Raw genomic sequence first — 16890 nt, 5'->3', positions numbered from 1 at the left:
AGAGAAAGAGGCTGACATCCCCTGGTTTACGCGGAAAGCCAATAGAGCCCTGTTCTTAGGGTTCGCGCTGCTGCATCTAGGCACCGGGCGCCCTCTTGAGTGGGTGAAGGCTCAGTGTGCCTTCTCAAGAGGGTCTTAGAAGCCCAGGCAAGAAAGTGAGCTCAGTGGGTCTTCGTGCTCCAAGGAATTAGCCAGAAATAGATAGAGAGAGAAGACAGATGGACAGAAAGAAAGACACGGGGACCCAAGCTCTGATGGAGCAAAGGTGTTTTAATCAACATGGCGTGCACATATATACTGTCTTACAAGGTGGTTATTCTCAGCAAAGATAAAGATTAAAATTCCAGACTTACAAAACATAAGATGATCCCTATCAAAGAGAAAGTTGCAAACAATCACCTTTTATCGTATGGCTCATAAAAAGGAAGAGGGTACTTATCACTGTAATGAGAAATGCCTGGATTCCTCAGCCCCGGGAAAGGCTTGCCTCTCCTCTTAACTCCTGAATATTCAGGAATTAATAAGGGCCAGAGGGTTCCTGACAGATCCAAAACAGCACACAGGAAGCCGCTTGTTAAATGCTTCCTGACACTGGAGTTCACTCAAACTCATCTCCACTGAGTGGGTGATGCCATTCAACCATTTCATCCTCTGTCATCCCCTTCTCCTCCTGCCTTCAATCTTCCTCAGCATCAGGGGCTTTTCCAATGAGTCAACTCTTCGCATCAGGTGGCCAAAGTATTGGAGTTCAGCTTCAACATCAGTCCTTTCAATGAACACCCAGGACTGACCTCCTTCAGGATGGACTGGTTGGATCTCCTTGCAGTCCAAGGGACTCTCAAGAGTCTTGTCCAACACCACGGTTCAAAAGCATCAATTCTTTGGCGCCCAGCTTTCTTTATAGTCCAACTGTCACATCCATACTTGAATACTGGAAAAACCATAGCCTTGACTAGATGGACCTTTGTTGGCAAAGTAATGTCTCTGCTTTTTAATATGCTATCTAGGTTGGTCATAACATTCCTTCCAAGAGTAAGCATCTTTTAATTTAATGGCTGCAGTCACCATCTGCAGTGATTTTGAAGCCCAAAGAAATAAAGTCTGCCACTGTTTCCACTGTCTCCCCATCTATTTCCCATGAAGCGATGGGAACAGATGCCATGATCCTAGTTTTCTGAATGTTGAGCTTTAAGCCAACTTTTTCACTCCTTTCACTTTCATCAGGAGACTTTTTAGTTCCTCTTCACTTTCTGCCATAAGGTGGTGTCATCTGCATATCTGAGGTTATTGATATTTCTCCCAGCAATCTTGATTCCAGCTTGTGCTTCATCCAGCCCAGCGTTTCTCATTATGTACTCTGCAAATAAATAAGGAGGGTGATAATATACAGCCTTGACGTACTCCTTTTCCTATTTGGAACCAGTCTGTTGTTCCATGTCCAGTTCTAACTGTTGCTTCCTGACCTGCATACAGGTTTCTCAGAAGGCAGGTCAGGTGGTCATGGAAGAAAATTGATAATTGAAAAATAAGTTTATTCCATGCCCTGGCTTACAAACTAAATTGCTGCCAGAACTGTGACCTTTGAAACTGTCAATTACTTATTAGTAACTGAATCTTACCTCTGAGTTTCCTTATAGAACCTGCCCAAGAATTCATATCAATCTCTGAGCAAAAGGTCAGAGTGTTTTCTGTGTAATATGAGTTTTAATTATTTCCTCATAAACTAGAACATGTTCAAAATGTCAGCATCAGAAAAAAAAATAGTTTTTTTGTCATTCTTTCTTGTTGTTATATACTATGAAATATATAGACTGGAATTTATATGGAATAAATTTATATTGTGATGAGTAAAATAAGTGGTGATACATAAAAGTAATAATATAGACGACTTTAAAAAACTTTTCTTAAAGTAATTAAAGGCAGATTTGAGATATGTTTCTAAGTTTCTAAGAATATAGATTGCATATGTGCTACTACCAGCAATTTTCACTTAAAATCTCACACTTAATATTCTTATGGCATCTAAAGTCGCATAATAAATCAGTAAAATTCAAATATGGCCTTAAAAGGAAGAAAATAAAAATCAATAAGATATGGTGTGTAAATATGGACTAAATAAGTAAGCATAAATAATTTCTCACCACAGTAAAAATGATTTTAAATGGTTCCTTTAAAAATAAAAATTTCTATTAATTTAGTATTTGGCTAAAAGTTCTTAATGTACTCAATTTTATTTATCTATTTATTTATTTATTTATTTATTTTTAATGTACTCATTTTAAAGCATGTTATTCTTATCTCTGCTCAGTATAAGATTTAATAAGCAATTTTTTTGAATCAATTGCTTATATGCTCCCAAAACAACTAGTACAAATATACCACATACTTTTTCATTTAAATTGGCATTTATATTTTCTAAGACCTCTGACTCCCAGTCTTAGAAATGATTTAGCATTTGCTACATTATATCCTATTTGGTTTAATTTATTCATTTATTAACTCTGGATTTAGGAAATATATTGTGAAAAACAGAACCATACTTTGAAGCATATTTTCAACACCTTTTTCTGACTAGCAGAGAAGGAGAGTACATGTGAATTCAAGATCGATTTACTCTCCAAATGTCATTTATTTCCTGCCTATGGAGTGGACCTCACCTATGGGTCTGACCCATGGAAGGTACTGTGTTAAAATACACTTCAGAGGGACAAAGGTTATTTTCAGAAAAATAAAGGTCTAACTAGGTTTTCACTAAGGTGTAGTCCTCATTTTTCTTTTTTTTTTTCTTTTATAAAAACTACTGAAGCAGTTGTGATTAAGTGTCCACCAAGCAAGTAATATCTGAAAGACAAATTAGTATTGCTTATTGATTTGTATTCTTCTAAAAATGAGTTGGTGAGACTTCCATCTGTATATGAATCACAGGCTAGAGAACAGATATAAACCCAGCAGCCGTGGTACTTCATTTTATCCATACAGTAACATTACATGAACTGTATACAATGTTAAAAATATTTCAAAACATGTATATGAAAGGAAACAAACTGGTATTCATTAACCACTGGTCACCAGGGTTGATTCAGCTGGAATTTCTCACTCCTACCAGAATGGAGTGGTGGGTACAAGACACACGCCTCCTTCTGGAAACTACTATAAAGCTGGGAAATTCCAATGCAGGAGCATAATCCTTAAAAGAAGGAAAATACATAGCTGTAGACCCATGTTCAGGCAGGATCCCTGCCTGAGGGCTCTTTTCACTGCCCCATGGAGGGAGGCTGAGTCCAGGCAAAACACAACAGTCTCACTCTCTTGAGGATGTCAAGGTCAAGTCTGGAGAGGAGGTGGGAGTCTCAGGAACAAGAAGGGACAGAGCAGCATGGAGGAAGGGCAATCAATCTTTGGGTGAGGTCCTCTGTGGTGCCTTAGGCAACAGCTGGGCTGCGATGTACAAGGCAAGACTCAGGGCCATCTGTGGGTTTGAAAGCCAAGCAGGTACAAGAGATCATGCAACAGAAAGATGAGTTAAGGTTGCACTCCAGACAGAGTTGGGAGATTCTTGTGAACCTGAAAGAAGAAAGTGCATTCCTTGTTCCTGCAGTCAAAACTAAAATAGATATGCCATAACCAAAAAAAAAAAAAAAGAAAAGAAAAGAAGGCCTACAGAATCAGTCAAGAGAATTCTCCAGTAACTCCACTGCGTGCAGTAAGAAAATACAAAAATAAAATAGCAGTGAGGACCCAGATCTGAACACCAGTTGAGCTGATTGATATTTACCTATTTTATTTCCAGTAACATAAAAGGTAACTGAATAGTCTCATCAGCTCAGTTCAATCTCTCAGTCATGTCTGACTCTTTGCCACCCAATGGACTGCAGCCTCCCTGTCCATCACCAACTCCCGGAGTTTACCCAGACTGATGTCCATTGAGCTGGTGATGCCATCCAACCATCTCATCCTCTGTCTTCCCCTTCTCCTCCCGCCTTCAATCTTTCCCAGCATTAGGGTCTTTTCCAATGAGTCAGCTCTTCACATCAGGTGGCCAAAGTACTGGAGTTTCAGGTTCAGTATCAGTCCTTCCAATGAATATTCAGGACTTATTTCCTATAGGATGGACTGTAACTGTTTTTAAAAAACTAACCTTGTCTGTAGAAACTTAAAAAAAAAAAATCAAGGTGAAGATGGTTTCACTGGTATATCAAATTATATCAAACAGTTGTAGAATTACTTTAAATCCTTTATCTGCATTTTCCTTTCAGTGGTTTCAGTTAACTAAAGTCAATGGCAGTCTGACAATCTTAAATGGACAATCCCAACAATAAACAATTTACAATTTTTAAATTGAGTGCCATTCTATGCAGAGTGATGAAATCTCTTGCCTTCTCACTCTTTCCCGCCTAGAACTGGAATCATGCTTTGGTCCAGCATCCATGCTGTACTTACTACCCACCAGTTAGTATCAGAATACACACACTAAAAATAGGGTTCGGTATTATTGGTAAACCCCCAGGTTTCAGACATTCACTTGGGGTCTTGGAACATATTCCCCACCGATAAGAGGGAACTACTGTTGCCATAATTTCTCTCCAGATTCAAGAAGGTGGAGACAGGCACACAGCTCCGAATGAGGACTAGCCAACGTGATGTTGCATAAGCGCACATGGAGTGGCAGTTAGGGCTGCAGACAACCTTTGCAAAACATAATCTGTCACATAAATATTTATTGAATTCCCAGCATGTGAAATTGCCGGATGCTTTCGGGTATTTGTCGACTAACCATCTGGAGTGGAGCTTGGGAACAAAAATTCAAATAACAGAATACAAGGTGGGACGTGCCAAATAACATAAGAAAGGAACGCAGCGTGGGACATTCTGCTAGGGAGAAATCAAAACAATAATGCAAACAAGAGTTGGAGTGTGTGATGGCCCTTGAGGGAACAATAAGCTTTTCACAGGTGAGGAAACAGGAAGGGACACACAGCCAGTGATTATACTGTTTGTAGAAACAAAGAAGGACGATGCAGCAGTGTTTGGCACCTTTGCAGTAAAGAAAGAACAGTGTGTACAGAGGAAAGTGAAAGTGGAAATTGTTTAGTCGTGTCTGACTCTTTACGACCCCATGGACTGTGCTGTCCGTGGGATTCTCCAGGTCAGAATACTGGAGTTGGTAGCCTTTCCCTTCTCCAGGGGATCTTTCCAATCCAGGGGTTGAACCCAGGTTTCTCTGACTGCAGGCAGATTCTTTTCTAGCTGAGCCATAAGGGAAGCCCAGGAATACATGAGTGGGTAGCCTATCCCTTCTCCAAGGATCATCCCAACTCAGGAATGGAACCGGGGTCTTCTATATTGCCGGCGGATTCTTTACCAACTGGGCTATTAGCAAAGTCCGTATAAACGAGAAATTTTAAAAAAAAAAAAAAAAGCGGGCAAGTATGTGGATATTTTAGCGCAGAGGCAAAGGCAATACTTGGAGTGTCAGCAATGCATCAGGAGAGACCCTGGGTATTATAAGGGATTTAACTCATTACCTCCATAACCATTCTATAGGCTGCAGGACAAATGAAGTGGGGCTTTCTCAATTTCAAAAACTTGCCCAAAGCAGAATAGAGAGTTAATTCATGTCCAGGTCTGGAGCTCATGTAATATACGCTGCATCAAGTGCTTCTTCTTGAATGAATCTCACTTGGTATTTAGGGGAGATTTGTAGAAGTGTGCAGACAAAAGGCAGTATGATTTTTTTTTAATTCATTTATTTTTTAATTGAATGTTAATTGCTATACAGAATTTTGTTTTCTGCCAAACTTCAACATGAATCAGCCACAAGTACGATTTTAACTGTGTTTTAGAAAGATTACAGCAGCTTGAGAAGAGAACTCAAAGAAGGTAGGGAGAGCTGTCAGCAGGCCACCACAACTTTTATTAAAAAAGGTGTGATACCTTAAATTCTTGCCAGGCAAGGGAGCATATACCCAGACACATCTATAATGCAGAAAGATCCATGCACTCCTATATTCATAGCAACACTTTTGACAATAGCCAAGACATGGAAGCAACATAAATGTTCACTGACAGAGGAATAGACAAAGATGTGGCATATATATAGAAATGAAGTATTACTCTGCAACGCAAAGAATCAAATAATGCCATTTGCAGAACATGGATGAGCCTAGAGATTATACTAAGTGAGCTAGGGCAAAGAGAAATACAAATACCATATGATGCCATGTTTATGTGAAATCTGAAATGTGGCACACATGAAATTATCTATGAAACAGAAAAAGAATCAAGGATAGAGAGAACAGACTGGTGGTTGCCAAGGGAGAGGGATGGACTAGGAGTTTGGGATTAGCAGATGCAAACTATTATATATAGAATGAACAATTTCCTATTGTATAGCACAGAGAACTATATTTAATATCCTATGGTAAAGTATAATGGGAAAGGATATAGAAAAGAATGAATTGCATATGTATGTGTAACTGAATCACTTTGCTGTAGAGCCGAAATTAACAGAAATTGTAAATCAATTGTACTTCAATTAAAAAATAAGTAAATAAATGCCAAGCAGAAAAAGTAGAAAATGGAGACTGGATTTAAAGAGACTTGCAGACTTAGCCTAGGACCTGACCACAAATAGTATGTGTACATCTGAGGCATTCATATAGCAGGTGAGTCCATAGTTAAACCAAAGGAAGAGATTGATGGGTACAGATTTAGAGAAGACACTTGATCATATAGTTGGTCTTTGAGATACTGATGCTTTTTTTTAAAAAAGAGGATCTGTAAAAATAGCAACCAACATTATAAAAATTGAGATACGACAGCACTGCAGAAAAGGCATTAGCAATGGTCTTGAATATTGAGGAAAGGATAAAAATTATCTGACAGCTCGATGATCTTAGCTACCAAAAATATGTGAGAGGCAGGTAGAGTTTAGGACTAACCTGGCATGCAGTTTTATTACCTGCAAGGAGTTTTGAGTATTTAGAATTGAGCCAGCTATAAAACCTACAGTAATATCATACTGTTTCTCATCCAGGCAGAGGCCCTTCATAACTGAAATATTAAAAAGTGAGCCCGTGTCACAGTCCTGCAGTTGTGCCTGTGCATTTCTCTCAAAGAATGATCCAGTATTTTTATGGTAGGCAGATGGTCATTTTTCAGTGAAGCTTCCAGCTCCACTTGGTGAGAAACAAAATAAATGGGGATCAGATTTCGCCCTGATTTATCAGCCCAGTCTCTTCTCTTGTGAACTATTGATTCATAAAGTAATACTGTATTTCTATAGCAATTTTAATTAAAGTTAATGTCATATATTAGCTTAATTTTATCCATACAGCTCCTTGGGGAGGGAGGTTATGATATTTTTTTTCTCTGATCTCTATTAAATAATGGTGGAAAGTGTTACCTAGAAGAATTCATTAACTTACCCAAAGTCTTAGAGTCATCATAAACTCAGTACAGATAATAGAACCTAAGGCTGCCGACACCCGTAGTTGATAATATTTCTTCTAAATTGGAATACCTTTTTGTTCATAGGAAGAAAAAAAAAGTCAAGATCACATTTACCTAAATAATATTCCATTCATGCCTATACCTAGTGTATTAATATTTACAGATCTTAAAATTCTTTACCCCATGAAATACAAAATATTTTGAAAATATGTATCTGTGTATATATTCACATATGTGTATACACCATGTGTACTTATTAATATACTGATATTAACCATAGTTATGTTTATATGCTGCATATACAGTATTATATGTATTATTCATATACAATGAAATGAAATTGTGTAGATATACAAAATATACTGATTATTTCCAAATATGATCTTTAGGAAAGAAAATGAAAGTTAGAAATCCAGTATCAACTCAAAATGAAAAGTATGCCAATGTTGGACTTTCTGATTCATAGCACTCTTGTTGTACTTATTGTCCACTTTTTGTGGGAAGGGGGCATGTTGATCCACCCTGAACACCAGGAAGAGACTGAGTCCTGACAGACATCCTGCACTTCCTGATATGATTCACTGACATGAAGACAGACACATATCACATCTGTGGTGGTCCACTCAAGTTGCAAATCTGGAGGAAACACCACACAAGTTCAAATAAAGAGTTTTTTTTTTTTTTTAAATGGCTTCAGTACTTCTAAAAAGTCAAATCTTAAAGCCCAGGAAACCCTAAGGACCTGGTCTGGAGTAAGGGGTTTAGAGAATCCTAATTAAATGTGTTGGATCCTGATTCAGGGATTTTTTTTTTCTTTTTTTTGTTTCTAAAGATACTCAGATGACACTACCTTTATGGCAGAAAGTGAAGAACTAAAAAGCCTCTTGATGAAAGTGAAAGAGGAGAGTGAAAAAGTTGACTTAAAACTCAACATTCAGAAAACTAAGATCATGGCATCTGGTCCCATCACTTCATAGCAAAAAGAAGGGGAAACAATGGAAACAGTGACAGACTGTTTATTTGGGCTCCAAAATTACTGCAGATCATGATGCAGCCATAAAATTAAAAGATGCTTGCTCCTTGGAAGAAAAGCTATGACCAACTTAGACAGCATATTAAAAAGTAGAGATATTACTTTACCAAGTAAGGTCCATCTAGTCAAAGCTGTGGTTTTTCCAGTAGTCATGTATGGCTGTGGACTATAAAGAAAGCTGAGCGCTGAAGAATTGATGCTTTTGAACTGTGTTGTTGGAGAAGACTCTTGAGAGTCCCTTGGACTGCAAAGAGATCCAACCAGTCAATCCTAAAGGAAATCAGTCCGGAATATTCATTGGAAAGACTGATGCTGAAGCTGAAACTCCAGCACTTTGGCCACCTGATGTGAAGAACTGACTTATTTGAAAAGATTCCGATGCTGGGAAAGATTGAAAGTGGGAAGAGAAGGGGATGACAGAGGATGAGGTGTTTTGATGGCATCACTGACGTGATGGACGAGTTTGAGTAGGCTCCGGGAGTTGGTGACGGACAGGAAAGACTGGCGTGCTGCAGTCCATGGGGTCGCAAAGAGTCAGATAGGACTGAACTGAATTGAAAGATATTAATCACACAACTTCAACATTTGAATGTCTATAGGCTAGATAATCGGGCTGCCCTGGTAGCTCAGTGGTAAAGAACTGCTTGCAATGCAGTAGATTTGGTTTTGATACCTAGGTCAGGAAGATCCCTTGCAGAAGCAAATGGCAACCCACTCCAGTATTCTTGCCTGTGGAATCCCACAGACACAGGGGCCTGGTGGGCTACAGTCCATGGGGTCACAAAGGTTTCAGGCATGACTTAGTGACTAAACAACAACAACAGACTAGATAAAAATATTGTATCAGTATTACTTCTCTGATTTTTTAATTTTATGTTTTAATTGTAGTAGAGTAAACTTACAATATTGTGCCAGTCTCTACTGTAAAGGTACAAAACAGGAACAGACTTTTCTGATTTTGAAAATTGAACTGAAGTCATATAAGAGAATTCCTTGCTTTTAGGAAATGCACATTAAATTACTTAGAGATAAGGCATCAGGTTTTCCCCTGTGTCAAATATTATAGAGAAAAGCACATATACATGAATACACATGGAGAAGAGAGAAACAAAGACATATAGCAAATTAGATGATAGCTTAACTTTGTAATCTCAGAAACTATATGGGAATTCTTTGCATTATTTTTGCAAGTTTTTAGAGTAAGAGTTTTCAAACTAAAATGTTATGAAAGATTATGTGTTCTCTTTCACTCTTATTTTGCTCATTTGAATTTTCTGAAGCCAAGTTAAATGACACACATTTTAAGAAGAGAGAACTATGCCAAACAAATAAGAAAAGAGCAATTGCTATGTAAGATGACAACTTATAAAATTATTCTCCAAAAACCTAAACACTGAGTGGTTTGCATTTACTTTCTAATTATCACTTTGAGATTTTTGTTAATGTTAATGAATAAAGGTTAATGAACATTTGGTTAATGAATAAAAACATTAATATAAAATGTCAATGTTAGTGAATGGATGTTAAGTTGCAACCTGATGATTGCAAGTTAGATAAACTCCAAGTGCCATGCACCTGCTACCACTATAAAATTTTGTTGAATCCTGTTTCTTGGCCCTTCAGGGACAAAGCCATATTGCAATATTTAGGAACATTTTGTTGATTTTTTTCATAGATGGGAATGCATAATTTCTTTATTGAACTTCTTATTCAAAAAAAGATTCATAAATGAATACTATTCATGTGAGTAGTATGCATCAGGGGACCCCAGGCTCTGGGATCTAATGCTTGATGATCTGAGGTAGAGTTGATGTAATAGTAATAGAAATAAAGTGCACAGTACATGTAGTGCACTTAAATCATCCAAAAACCATCCTCCCTGCCCCCTCCCCAGTCCATGGAGAAATTGTCTTCCATGAAACCTGGCCCTGGTGCCAAAAATGCTGGCGACTGCTGGATATAATACTACAGTGGGTTCTGCCCCAGAACCACTTTGCTTCCTGAAATCTCTTTGTCTTCTTGTCTCTAGAATAATTTTCCCCCCTCAACTTCATTTCTGAATTTTCCCTATTTAAATACACCATAGCTGTTCACACTTCTTGTAGAGAATATCATATCTCAGTATAAATAACAAGTCTTTTTTTTTTTTTTTCTGGATTGTAATGTCTTAAAAGACAGGTACTAGTTCATACTTTTCTTTGAATTCAGCAGTTAGCCCATGCTTGTCACATAGCAGACACTCATTAGTGAAGCTGGGCTGCTGGAAAACAACGGGACTTGGGTGGCAGGCACGCCTCCATGAACTTCAGTAAATTACTTAACCTCTTTTGAGATTCCTTTCCTCATATGTCAAGTATGAGAAGAATAATTTTGTCTCTCAGAGCAATATTAAAGCTAAAGTCAGCTAATATCTTGAAAGATTAGCCTATTCTCAACGTGCAATGAATGTTTAAAAAAATCTTAAAAATAAAACTGAATTCAATGAATCTTAAAAAGTTAATAGAGTATATAAAATAGAAAAGTACAGTAAAGAAATATGAGCCTAACCTCACTTTCCATGAATAATCTGTACTTTTAAATGCTAAGTGACTACACTGAAATGGGACTGATGCCATGATCTTAGTTTTTCGAGTTTTGAGTCAGCTTTTTCACTCTTTCACCTTCATTAAGAGGCTCTTCAGTTACTCTTCACTTTCTGCCATAAAGGTGGTGTCATCTGGATAGCTGATGTTATTGACATTTTTTTCCTGGGAAATTGATTCCACAGCCAGTGTTTCATCCAGGCTGGCATTTCACATGATGTACTCTGCATATAATTCTTAAATTCTTTAAATGCTTAAAGATATGGGAATGCCAGACCACCTTACCTGCCTCCTGAGCAATCTGTATGCAGGTCAAGAAGTAACAGTTAGAACTGGACGTGGAACAACAAACTGGTTCAAAATTGAGAAAGGGGTACATTAAGGCTGTATATTGTCACCTGGTTTATTTAACTTATATGCAGAGTACATCATGCAAAATGCAGGGCTGGATGAAGTACGGGCTGGAATCAAGATTGCCAGGAGAGATATCAATAACCTCAGGTATGCAGATAACACCACCCTCATGGCAGAAAGTGAAGAGGCTCTAAAGGGCCTCTTGATGAAGGTGAAAGAGAGTGAAAAACCTGGCTTAAAACACAACGTTCAAAAAACAAAGATCATGACATCTGGTCCCATCAGTTCATGGCAAATAAATGGGGGAAACAATGGAAACAGTGACAGATTTTATTTTCTTCTGCTCCAAAATCACTGCAGATAGTGACTGCAGCCATGAAATTAAAAGATGCTTGCTCCTGGGAAGAACAAAGTTGTGACAAACCTAGACACATTATCAAAAAGCAGAAACATGGCTTTGCCAAGAAAGGTCCATTGCCATTTGCCATTAAAGGTCCATATAAAAGGTCCAAGAAAGGTCAGAGGTATGGTGTTTTCAGTAGTCATGTATAGATGTGAGAGTTGGACCATAAAGAGAGCTGAGTGCTGAAGAAGTGATGCTTTTGTGGTGTTGGAGAAGACTCTAAAGAGTCCCTTGGGCAGGAAGGAGCTCAAACCAGTCAATCTTAAAGGAAATTAGTCCTGAATAGTCATTGGGAGGACTGATCCTAAAACTGAATCTCCAATAATTTGGCCACCTGATGGGAAGAAGTGATTCATTAGTTAAGACCCTAATTCTGAAAAAGATTGAAGGTAGGAGGAGAAGAGGATGACAGAGTATGAGATGGTTGGATGGCATCAACTGCCATCAATAACACATGATTTGATGGACATGAGTTTGGGCAAGCTCTGTGAATAGGTGATGGACAGGGAGGCCTGGCATGCTGCAGTCGATTGGGTTGCAGAGTCAGACATGACTGAACAACTGAATTGACTCACTCTGCCTATAAGTTAAATAAGCAAGGTGACAATATACAGCCTTGACATACTCCTTTCCCAATTTGGAACCACTCTGTTGTTTCATGTCAGTTCCAACTGTTGTTCTTTACCTGCATACAGATTTCTCAGGAGGCAGGTAAGGTGGTCTGGTATTCCCATCTCTTGTAGAATTTTCCACAGTTTGTTGTAATCCACAATCAAAGGCTTTGGTGTAGTCAATAAAGCAGAAGTAGATGTTTTTCTGGAACTCTCTTACATTTTTGATGATCCAACAGATTTTGGCCATTTGATCTCCAGTTCCTCTGCCTTTTCTAAATCCAGTTTGAACATCTGGAAGTTCATGGTTCATGTACTGTTGAAGCCTGGCTTGGAGAATTTTGAGCACTACTTGGCTAGTGTGTGAGATGAGTGCAATTGTGCAGATGTTTGAGCATTCTTTGGCATTGTCTTTCTTTGGGATTAGAACAAAAACTGACCTTTTCCAGTTGTGTGGCCACTGCTGAGTTTTCCAAATTTGCCGGTATATTGAGTGCAGTATTTTAACAGCATCATCTTTTAGGATTTGAAATTAGCCTACATGCATATACATTAAAGGAAACAAATGTTCTGTTTCATTTTCCCATAAATCCAGGCAATTTTATTTGAGTCAGGTTCACAGTAAAGAGTACTAGTGAAACACACGTTGACTGCTTTTACTACCTATGGCTAATGGCTGATGGGCAAAATTATAATTGGTTCATAATCTCTGAATGTTCAAATAATTTATTGAATTTATTTTTAAAAGAGAAATCGAATATTTTATCCATTTTATGGACTGCTTTATATGGAAGTTAAGGTATATTTTAATCATTCACATCTGGCTTCCATTTACCATCATTTCCTTATAGTTAATACTGTCATACAAAATGGCATATTTTAAACAAAGAATTTTAGAAGTCCCCTGTAAAATGGAAAGATGTGAGAAAGTGGACAACAGCTGAAAATGCTAGTTCTGATTTTCATTATCTAGAAAGATAATTTATTTTGCAACAAATGCCCAGGTATTACACACATGTACTTTATGCTTAATATATATTGAAATATTTATTTTTGAAGGCAATAATGTCTAAATATCATTATTTTATACTATATAGATATAATCCTTTGTTGCTCATGTGTAATGAAATTGATTGCATTCTTATGTGTGGAAAGTTTTCAATTAAAATAACAAGTAAAAAAACCATAACTTTGGAGAGTGAAAAATAGACTCCTAATGAATTGACAGGCATCAGATTCCTATAATCATACTGTCGTTACTTTTCTCTCTGTATCATTGCATGGGACCTGCCATGTGGCCACAGTTGATTTTTCCAGGGGTAGACATGGACCTAAGTTATACTAGTAAGTTTTTTTGCTGAGAAATTAAGCTCAGCACATTAGGGAAGGAAACCATTTTCTCTTCAATGTTGGATGTGCTATAAAATTTTACTGGGGGATTATCAGAAACAATTTTTGTTCTATATTGAGAAAGCTAAAATGCAGCTACAAAAATAAAGCAGGGGACAGGACTTCCCTAGTCGTCCAGTGGTTAAGTGTCTGCTTGCAACACAGGGGATGTGGGTTCAGTCCCTGTCCAGGAAATAAGATTCCACATGCTAAGGGGAAACTAAGGCTGAGTGATGCAACTTTTGAGGCCCATGTACTCTGGAACCCACACACGGCATCCATGACGCCAAGTGGCCAAATAAATACCTCAGTCTAAAACAATTTTTTAAAAAAAGAATAAAGCAGGTGAGACTACACAGGATAAAGCTGATATAAGAGCACAGAGGGAGCAAAAACTCACTGGCCAGCGCCCAAGGTTTCTGCAACCATTGCCCGGCCCGCTGCAGCCTTGCTCAGGACCCACAGACCTTTTCTCACGTAATCCTCACAACTCTGTGAAGTAGCTTTAAAAACATCAAATTTAAAACGTGGAGCAGAGTGATGTCAGGAAGATGACAGAACAGGAAAGGGCAGATCCTCCTTCCCCACAAAGAGACACAGATTTAACAACAGACTTGACAGAAGACTTCAGAAACCTGCATCCCCGGTGAGGACAAAGCCGACCGCACTGATGCTGGTTACGGAATTGCGACACTTTCCCCTCTCTCAGCAGATTTCCCCTGTGCCCTCTCCCTGTGCTGCCCCAAGTGCTTGGGAGTAAAATGAAAACCATCCCAGCTCTTCCCTTGTAATTCCTTCTTCCCTATGAGTCTGTCTACTCCTCACACAGAAGACTTCACTTCTGCGCTTGTGTGGTCACCACGCAGCATGTGGACCACCGCCCTGCCGCCCGCATCAAGCAGGTCTCTAGGAACCAACTGGGTGTCTTACAATTCAACTCAATTCTGACTCCATCTACCTGGAGATACAGCATCAGATGAAATTGGAAGCTCCCATTGAAATGGTAAACCGATTTCTTGTTCGCAGAGCTGAAAATTGAACTTTGCAAACTCACAGACACTCATATAGGCAAAGTTTATTTTAAAGGATAGAGTTACAAAGCTCTCAGCATAGGCACTGAAAAGGGGTGAAGAGCCCCCAAAAGGCACAAATAATAGCAGTTTATATCTTTATTAGAATTGATCTGTTTATTTTTGTTTGTCTGAGGACCACATGCATGTAATTTCTGACCAATCAGTTTAAATGTTGCAATGTTCAGTTTCTCATTTTTATGGCTTTTTTTTTGTTTGTTTCTTATTTTCTCCAGATACAGCAGTGTCATCCCTTGATGTTTTCTCAAGATCCCAAACCATTATTTAGGGACCAAATGTATGTTTAGGAGCTAATGATCCACCTGGAGTTCTCCTTGATAAACTGGACAGCAGTTAATGATTGTCTTGTCCTGGGTCTGAATGTTTTATGATCCTCCAGACCAGGGAGGTGTTCCTCTGAATTCCTGGAAACTGGAACAAATGCAGCATTAGACTAGTGGAGCAAAACATTTATGTGAGAGAATTAAAATTGAAATTAGAAGAAGAACCAAGGCTCTGACCCTACACTGGCTGCCTAACAACTTCTACCTCACCATGAACTTCTGAGGTTCAGTTAATCTGCTCGAGTAGCTCTCAGAACTCAGGGAAATACTTTAACCGGTTTACTAAAGGGTATGAGAAGGATACTGATGAAAAACCAGATGAAGAGTTACGTAGGGCGAGGTCTGAGAGGGTCCTAAGTGCAGTCACTTCTGTCCCCATGAAGTTGGGGAGTGTCACCTTCCAGTGTGTATGTGATTCCCAACCTAGAAGCCCTGGGAACCCCCTAGAACAAAACACACTCTTATCACCCAGGAAATTACAAGGTTATTAGAAGCCCTGTGTCAGGAACTGGGAAGAGACCAACACATATTCTTCTATTATCTCAAAAAGGATGAGATCTCCAGCTCCCATCTTCTCCATGGGAAGGGAGAGGAGTAACACATCCATCAGACTTACTTTATGGGGGCTAATGAGGGACTAGTGTCTGCCTTGCTTTGAGGGTATCCAAGCATCATCAGGGCAGGGTGCCAGGCTGGGTGTCTCTGAGAACAGACATAAGCCTAGTACCAGAATCTGCAGTACCATATATGGAAACTTGGAAATGAACAGAGATCATTCTGTTGTTTTTGAGATTGCACCCAAATACTGCATTTCAGACTCTTGTTGATGATGAGGGCTACTCCATTTCTTCTAAAGGGTTGTTGCCCACAGTAGTAGATATAATGGTCATCCAAATTAAATTTGCCCATTCTGGTTCATTTTCGTTCACTGATTCCTAAAATGTCAATGCTCACTGTTTCCATCTATTTGACATCTGCTAAATTTACCTTGATTCATGGACCTAACATTCCAGGTTCCTGTGAAATATTGTTCTTTACAGCATCAGACTTTACTTCCATCACCAGTCACATCCATAACTGGATGTTGTTTTCACTTTGGCTCCATCTCTTCATTCTTTCTGGAGTTATTTCTTCACTCTTCTCCAGTAGCATATTAGACACCTACTGATCTGGGGAATTCATCTTTCATTGTCAAATCTTTTTGTCTTTTCATAGTGTTCATGGGGCTCTCAAGGCAAGAAGTGGTTTGCCATTCCCTTCTCCAGTGGACCACATTTCATCAGAACTCTCCACCATGATCTTTCCGTCTTGGGTGGCCCTACATGGCATGACTCATAGTTTCACTGAGTTAAACAAGGCTGTGATCCAAGTTATTAGTTTGCTTAGTTTTCTGTAATTGTGCTTTGCATTCTGTCTGTCCTCTGATGGATAAGGATAAGAGACTTGTGGAAGCTTCCTGATGGGAGGGACTGGCTGGCGGGAATCTGGGTCTTGCTCTGATTGGTGGGGCCATGCTCAGTAAATCTTTAATCCAATTTTCTGTTGATGGGTGGGGCTGTGTTCTCTCCCTTTAGTCTGGCCTGAGGTCAAACTATAGCAGAGGTAAAGGGGACCTCCTTCCAAAGGACTTATTCCAGGACTGTTTTATTCAG

Source organism: Cervus elaphus, chromosome 14, assembly GCF_910594005.1.
Source record: "Cervus elaphus chromosome 14, mCerEla1.1, whole genome shotgun sequence".
Taxonomy (NCBI): domain Eukaryota; kingdom Metazoa; phylum Chordata; class Mammalia; order Artiodactyla; family Cervidae; genus Cervus; species Cervus elaphus.
This window is presented reverse-complemented; position numbering follows the sequence as displayed.